The sequence below is a fragment of the Caretta caretta genome, chromosome 15 (genome assembly GCF_965140235.1).
Source record: "Caretta caretta isolate rCarCar2 chromosome 15, rCarCar1.hap1, whole genome shotgun sequence".
Taxonomy (NCBI): Eukaryota; Metazoa; Chordata; order Testudines; family Cheloniidae; genus Caretta; species Caretta caretta.
The window spans coordinates 24,963,900-24,971,863 of record NC_134220.1 but is presented as its reverse complement, the minus strand read 5'-3'; the positions used below and the strand labels follow the sequence as shown (position 1 = coordinate 24,971,863).

Sequence of the window (7,964 nt, the reverse complement as noted above, 5' to 3'; positions counted from 1 at the left end):
CCAGAAAACACTCTGACACCATGGTGATGGGCATGGGACAGAGCCTGAATTGAACAGAAACTAGAAATAGATCCAAACACCTACCAAACTTGGGTGCAGATGGGATCCAGGCAGATCCCAATTGCAATGGATGGGCCAAACAATGACCTGGAATATCAACCACCCCAGGCTTTGGGGAAGTCTGGAGCTGGTTCTAAACTTCATAGCTTGGGATCAGCTCCAGGGAAACCATTAATAGTCATGCTATTTTGTAACCACATCCCCCATAACTCCCTCTATACATATTTCACCTCATCATTTCTCTGCACTCTCCTATCAGCCTGTCTTCGGTCGGTTATCCCTTGTCTACTTAGTTAGCAAGCTCTCTGGGGCAGGACTGTCTCTTTGCTGTGTGTTTGTACAGCACCTAGCACAATAGGGTGCTGGTCCCTGACTGGAGCTCCTAAGTGCTACAGTAATACAAATAATAAATCTCAGAGAACCTGTTTTGGGTGTCCAACGTAAGTGGACAGCTTTCCTGTGATTTAAGGGATCCCCAGTGCTACATGACATAGGGGAAGTGTGAGCTTATTTGTCTGGTCTTTCAGTTCAAAGCACAAGCCAAAGAGTAAAGCTTAAATTCTGCAGAAAATGGGAAATAACATTTTGTATGGGGATGGTGGTGGGAAATTAATCCCACAAGCTCCAGATTGGCGCTGCTCTGGGCCAAAGATTTCGAAACCTAGTGAAAAGTGAACACATTGGATGACTGTATAGGGTTTGCAGCATGTCAAGGTTCCTTCCCCACTCTGAACTCTAGGGTACAGATCATAGAATCATAGAATCATAGAATATCAGGGTTGGAAGGGACCCCAGAAGGTCATCTAGTCCAACCCCCTGCTCAAAGCAGGACCAATTCCCAGTTAAATCATCCCAGCCAGGGCTTTGTCAAGCCTGACCTTAAAAACCTCTAAGGAAGGAGATTCTACCACCTCCCTAGGTAACGCATTCCAGTGTTTCACCACCCTCTTAGTGAAAAAGTTTTTCCTAATATCCAATCTAAACCTCCCCCACTGCAACTTGAGACCATTACTCCTCGTTCTGTCATCTGCTACAATTGAGAACAGTCTAGAGCCATCCTCTTTGGAACCCCCTTTCAGGTAGTTGAAAGCAGCTATCAAATCCCCCCTCATTCTTCTCTTCTGCAGGCTAAACAATCCCAGCTCCCTCAGCCTCTCCTCATAACTCATGTGTTCCAGTCCCCTAATCATTTTTGTTGCCCTTCGCTGGACTCTCTCCAATTTATCCACATCCTTCTTGAAGTGTGGGGCCCAAAACTGGACACAGTACTCCAGATGAGGCCTCACCAATGTCGAATAGAGGGGAACGATCACGTCCCTCGATCTGCTCGCTATGCCCCTACTTATACATCCCAAAATGCCATTGGCCTTCTTGGCAACAAGGGCACACTGCTGACTCATATCCAGCTTCTCGTCCACTGTCACCCCTAGGTCCTTTTCCGCAGAACTGCTGCCTAGCCATTCGGTCCCTAGTCTGTAGCTGTGCATTGGGTTCTTCCGTCCTAAGTGCAGGACCCTGCACTTATCCTTATTGAACCTCATCAGATTTCTTTTGGCCCAATCCTCCAATTTGTCTAGGTCCCTCTGTATCCTATCCCTCCCCTCCAGCATATCTACCACTCCTCCCAGTTTAGTATCATCCGCAAATTTGCTGAGAGTGCAATCCACACCATCCTCCAGATCATTTATGAAGATATTGAACAAAACCGGCCCCAGGACCGACCCTTGGGGTACTCCACTTGATACCGGCTGCCAACTAGATATGGAGCCATTGATCACTACCCGTTGAGCCCGACAATCTAGCCAGCTTTCTACCCACCTTGTAGTGCATTCATCCAGCCCATACTTCCTTAACTTGCTGACAAGAATACTGTCAGCAGTATGTGGGGATGTGGGGAACTGCATGAAAAACCCCCTAAGCTTATTTTTACCAGCTTAGGTTAAAACTTCCCCAAGGTACAAACTATTTTACCTTTTGCCCCTGGACTTTATTGCTGCCACCACCAAGCGTCTAACAAATATATAACAAGGAAAGAGCCCGCTTGGAAACGTCTTACCCCCCAAAATCCTCCCAAACTCTACACCCCCTTTCCTGGGGAAGGCTTCATAAAAATCCTCACTAAATTGCATAGGTGAACACAGACCCTAACCCTTGGATCTTAAGAACAATGAAAAAGCAATCAGGTTCTTAAAAGAAGAATTTTAATTGAAGAAAAAGTAAAAGAATCACCTCTGTAAAATCAGGATGGTAAATACATTACAGGGTAATCAGATTCAAAACATAGAGAATCCCTCTAGGCAAAACCTTAAGTTACAGAAAGACACAAAAACTGGAATATACATTCCATTCAGCACAACTTATTTTATCAGCCATTTAAACAAAACAGAATCTAACGAATATCTAACTAGATTGCTTATTAACCTTTTACAGGAGTTCTGACCTGCATTCCTGCTCTGGTCCCGGCAAAAGCAACACACAGACCGAGAGAACCTTTGTTTCTCCCCCCCCTCCAGCTTTGAAAGTATCTTGTCTCCTCATTGGTCATTTTGGTCAGGTGCCAGGGAGGTTATCCTAGCTTCTTAACCTTTTACAGGTGAAAGGGTTTTTCCTTTGGACAGGAGGGATTTAAAGGTGTTTATCCTTCCCTTTATATTTATGACACAGCACTTCTAAGTCCTGTGGCTCCATGTCAGTGCTACTGGGGATAATTGCATTTGATGAATTTCTATGTCACTCAACACTGGAGTATCTGACAGGCATTAAAATGTAACTGACATTAATATTATTATACAAGAGTAAGGGGAGTAAGGCTCATAAATTACTTGTAAGGATTCTAAATCTGCAAACGTGGGTTCCAGATTTACTTCATCTACCTATGATGGTTTTTGGGAGCAGTTTAGATGGGACTCCTTCATGAACTGTGCAACGGTATGCTGGAACACTAAGAATCAGCTAAGGCACATGAAGACTTGTTCAGGCAATTCTAAAATGACACATTTCCATCTAAAACCTGCTCCTAAAAGCATATAATCTCATATACACAATGAAAGGAAAAACAAAACAAAAAATAGTTGATACATACCAAAGTAAAGCAATACTTTCTGGGGGTGAGGCGGGGGAGAAGGGAGCCATTGGATTGTGATGGTGTACTTTAAATGCCCACTAGATGGGGCTATATTTTGTAAATAATTTTGCTGGCAAGTCTTTTTAAGCCAGGTGTGGGGACATGATGCAGCAGACATTTCCAGACATCGGGCTCTGTTGCAGTGACACTTTGGTGCATCCTTCACCCATCGCCAAGAAAATGGGATTTTTATTTTGATGACGGGGCTACGGTTAATACAGAGAAGTAGCTGGGGGAGTGGGGGGAAGAATCCAAGCAACACTGTGAACGCAAGTGAAATCTGACAAAGTCTGGTAGCTCCTTTGGCTTTGCTGTAGGTAAATCCAAGGAACTGCAGGGCAACATGCAAACAATGGAGGAGCCAGAGCTCTGCCCCACTTCCACTCCAGGCTAGTTTACTCCCTGCTGCAGTTGGGTTTACTTTTTTCGATGCTCAGGACCAAGAGCTAGCATTCTCCTTCAATGTGCAGGCTGAGGCCCTAATCCTACAACTGACTCTGGGGGAGAGCCTTGTATCTGCACAGAGCCTCTACAGGGAGCCAGGGATGGCTCCCTACATGGAATCAATTGCAGGATTGGGGCCTAGGACTTCGCTCCCATTCCCTGTAACTGCTTAAGTCCCAGTGAACATCCTATGACAGCTATATTCAGGCAGCAACCAACGGACCTTGCCAGTGGGGGTTCTTGGCCTCATGCTATTTAACATTTTTAACAATGACTTGGAAGAAAACAAAATCATCAGTGATAAAATTTGCAGATGACACAAACATTGGGGAGTGGTAAATAATGAAGGCGGCAGATCACTGATTCAGAGTAATCTGGACCGCTTGGTACACTGGGTGCAAACGAAACGTCTGACAGATTCGGGACACCACCCTGCAGTGTTTTATTCACAACACAGAATCCTCTGCATGGTTAGTGCCTGGAACCCTGGTGTTTTATCTGATCAAATGCTGCAAGCAGATCGGTTTGGCTGCAGTTCATAGGACATTAGGCACATATTAGGGGCATCTCTTCCAATGATGGTCAGATGGCCATCTTTGCTTCCATCCACCTCAGTGGGCCGGGAAGGTGATGGGTGCCCTGCAGGATTGGGCCCTGGCCCATGGTACAAGTGCAATCTGCAAAGCATTCTTGGTGCTTGTACTTATTTAGGAGGGAGTTGGAGGGACAGTCAGGGACTCTTAGGGCAGTCAGCTTCCAGAGGAGAAGGAGGGTCTTATCACTTTCTCACTGCGGACCCCTCCAATCCAGAGGCGGTGGGACATTAGATGGCTCCACCCCTTGAGGTAGTGAGCTTGGTTCCCTGGCAGGAGAGTCCAAGCCAGGAAAGCGTGATAAATGTCCAAACAGATCAGAGAGGCGGAGCAGCAAAGCTTGTGTAGCAGGAACTCAAGGAAGGAGGGTTCTATCTTTTAATGACCCTAAGAGTCTGCCTGAGGAATAGCAGCCAAGAAAATTCCAAGGTGGGCTGGGGCTGGCTGCTCCGGCTTCACTCAGGGGCCAGCATGTTCAAGATGACATTTAATTCCCTCCATAACAGAGCCATGGTAGGCAATAGCTTTTGGACTCCACTGTACGAAGGAGGCTGGGAGGGCTGGGATGTCTTCCCAGGAGGCAGCTTGCTGGGAAGAAAAGCAGGTTTGTCTCTCCCCACTTGCAACGGTTGGCCTTTGCGAGGAAACCTGCAGAGCATTTTAGATGTGGCAACAGAGCCTGATCCCGCAAGCCCTGGTGGGGATAGTTCACTGCTTCTCACCGAGTTCAGTGGGAGTGGAGGCGCTGACTCTTTGGCAGGACGGATCCCATGAAGCACAATGGGTCTGCAGGGAGGCTCAGCAGCGGAGCAGGGTGGTCAGCAGCTGAGTGGGAACAGGGTGCTCTATTGCATGGTGCTGGGCAGCCCCTCCTGTCGTAGGCCATGGAGTGAGAGTTACCTTGGCAACAAAGGCCTAGCATGAGCACCAGAGTCCCAGAGGTAGAAGGAAGCTTGGGAATGAAGAAGCCACTGCTACGGTGACCCAATCCACTGGTTTCGAGAGCACTTTACATGCAGAAATGCTGGGAGTGCTACTTGGGTCAAATAGAGACTCTCGGATCTGCAATAAATCCTGGATTAATCACCACACCAGTGCATGGTTCTCAGATTCTCACCCTGGGGCATGCAGAACTCAAGTGAAGCAGCGGCGAGTTAACGAGGAGGCTCTGTCAGCTGAAGGACAAGGAAGCAGGCCTCTTTCATGACTTGCCACCGGGGAGAAGGTGTGTACATGTCATGCAGCTCAGAGGGGAGGATTAACTTGCCGAAAAGCCCAACAATACCTGTGTTCTTCTCTGCAGCTGTTTACTTTGGGAACAGAGAGCCAGGCAGCCAGCGACAGGAGAGTGGGAAAATGCCAAGTGTTTCTATTCCAAGGAGATCTCTCTCGTTTGATGTTGTGATGTGGCCACTTTTTGTGTTAAGACGCATAGAGCGACAGGGCATTTGTTCAGGTTACTACCGGAAACGCCACTGCATGTAAAAACCTGGAGCCATCACTCCTTACCTGCGGTTCAGTCACCTCAGAACTTGTCCAAGGCACATCTCAGCACTGCAGGAAGTGGGGCTGGTATTTCATTAGGTAGCACTCTTCCCTGTGAGCCATCAAACTACGGTCCGGACCATATAGTGCCATTAGAGCTCCCGGGATGTTTGTAAATAAGACCGGGGGCGTCGATTCCAGTGCTGTGGAGAGCTAAGGCTGCTGATTTAAATTGTCCTGGAAGTTTCAAGTGGGTGAAATGTTCTTTTTCAGAGCTGCAGTGGTCTCACTTCACATCAGAGGGGGCTGCACTGCACTGCACTGGCGGAGGAAGGGCCCCCTTCCGACTAGGAGGTGCTACGCCGGGAGTTGTCAATTCAGAGACTCCAAGGCCAGAAGGATCATGTTGTTTGACCTGTGTAAACATGGGTATTAATAGCCAGGGTTATAACTGGGCTGCGTGGGGCCTGATCCTGAAAGATGCTGAGGACTTGCTGAGGACTTGTAACTCCCACTGAAGCCAATAGGAAGGGCAGGTGCTCATCCCCACCCAAGCTCTGGCCCTTAGTTGTCAGGGTGCTCTGCTTGGCACTTCGGGGGGGGGGGGGTAGGGGATTCCATTTTTCTTAGCCTTGGTATCTGTTCTCATGCCTTGTTCCTCTTCCCAGCAGGCCTCAGAGAAGCTGGCAGGGAACCATCTGCCCCGGATATTAGGTGTCTGTCTTCCTCTTTATTCTGAGGGCTGGAGACAGATTGAAGGGAGGGGAGCTGTTTGGCCATTGTTGGCGACTTGCCTTGGAAAGGGCTGGCTCCTATCCCAGGTTGCAGGGAGTCGTGCTGTGAAAAACCCAGGAAAAACAGGAGCGACCCCTTCCGAATCCAGAGCAGCCAAATTAGGGCTCGCAACCTTGGCCCTGCTTCCTGCCACCTAGGCAATGGGCTGAGTGAGGCAGGCTGGCACGGGGTGGGAGAGGGGGGAGGGGTGGAGGAGGGGGAAAACGGGTCCCCATCATTTGGGAAGCTGTGCAGAACTTTATGGCAATAAGGCCCCATCCATCACTTCTCCTGGTCTTCCTTACCTCCCGGCAGAGCTCTGCTTCCCCACAGAGCTCTCCCCAGCCTTGACCCCACAGTCCCCTCAGCACTGGGCTCCTCTGACTAAAAATGTAACAGTGCAAAGGGAATGAAAAGATTGGGATGGTTTCATTTAGAATGGAGTTGAGGAGTCTCAAGTCTAAATCCTCAAAAGGTATTTAGGCCCCCATTGAAATAAATGGGGCTCTGGGTCCCAGTACCCAAGAGAGCCTGACCAAAGTAAACTATCAGCAGTGTAAGAGAACAGGGACTTGCACATTTCATACTCTCTCCTTAGGACAACTTGAGCATTAGGCAAGCACTTTTAAGCAGGATCCAGGAGGTAGAGATTCTGCATTCAATTAATTGACTCACCAGGGACCCAGAGGGAAAATTGGATAAAACAGTTAAAGAGGTTTCCAGCAGTTTGGCGGGAGGAGCTTTGAAAGAAGAAGGAGGATCAGGGCTGGAAAGCAAAAGGTCCTGTGCATTTGGTGGTAGGAAACATAGCAGGCATGGGATGGCGCAGAGGGGAGAGAAACAGACACAAGACCACTCAGCATAGCTGGGCTTATGGCAGCACCAGACGCAGGGTAAAGGCGCTGCCTTTCCAGGGTCTGCAGAGGAAACAATTCATGTATGGGGGCTGAAGGGCTGGGGCTGGAGGCAGCCATTGTGTGGGAGAGCGGCGATTTCCCAAGAGGATTGCTCTACAGAAAGGATCTATGGCTGTGCTATGGCAGAGGCAAGTAGCACAAACAAGACTCACACAAACCTACCTGGCTCCTCATCAGTGAGCCGGGCGTAGGCACAGCATGGGATGCAGTGCGTTCCCATACTTTGTCTTCCTAAGGCACAACAGCTCCTTCAAAGCCACTGGAGATGGACCATGTGGGGGTGGGGGGGGGAAGAGAGAGAGACAGACCAGCGTCACAAAGGCTCTGCTCCCGCCAGCCATGAGCTTCAGGCTCGTTGTCCTTGTTTCTAACAGCTCTGCACCTGTGTTGTGCCTTCCGCAGGAGGCGTTTTAAAAATGGGAATGAACACAGCCGCTCTGCCTGCCTGCCAGGGCATCAGCCCTGTTTTAAAGCTGGAGAAACTGAGGCAGAGAGCGAGAGGTGGAGTCTGTGGCACAGCTGGGAACTGAAGCCAACTCTCCCAAGTCCCCACTCTTCCTTCCACTT

General features: G+C 48.9%; 1 long non-coding RNA gene across 1 annotated transcript; it reads right to left on the bottom strand.

The window, feature by feature from the left end:
- Window positions 1-2,239: 2,239 nt before the first annotated feature.
- On the bottom strand, window positions 2,240-7,641 carry LOC142069318 (uncharacterized). Its single transcript, XR_012665082.1, has 2 exons — window positions 7,560-7,641; window positions 2,240-6,121 (listed from the first exon to the last, which is right to left on the bottom strand). It is a non-coding gene; the product is annotated as an uncharacterized LOC142069318 (long non-coding RNA).
- Between the last annotated feature and the right edge of the window lie 323 nt (window positions 7,642-7,964).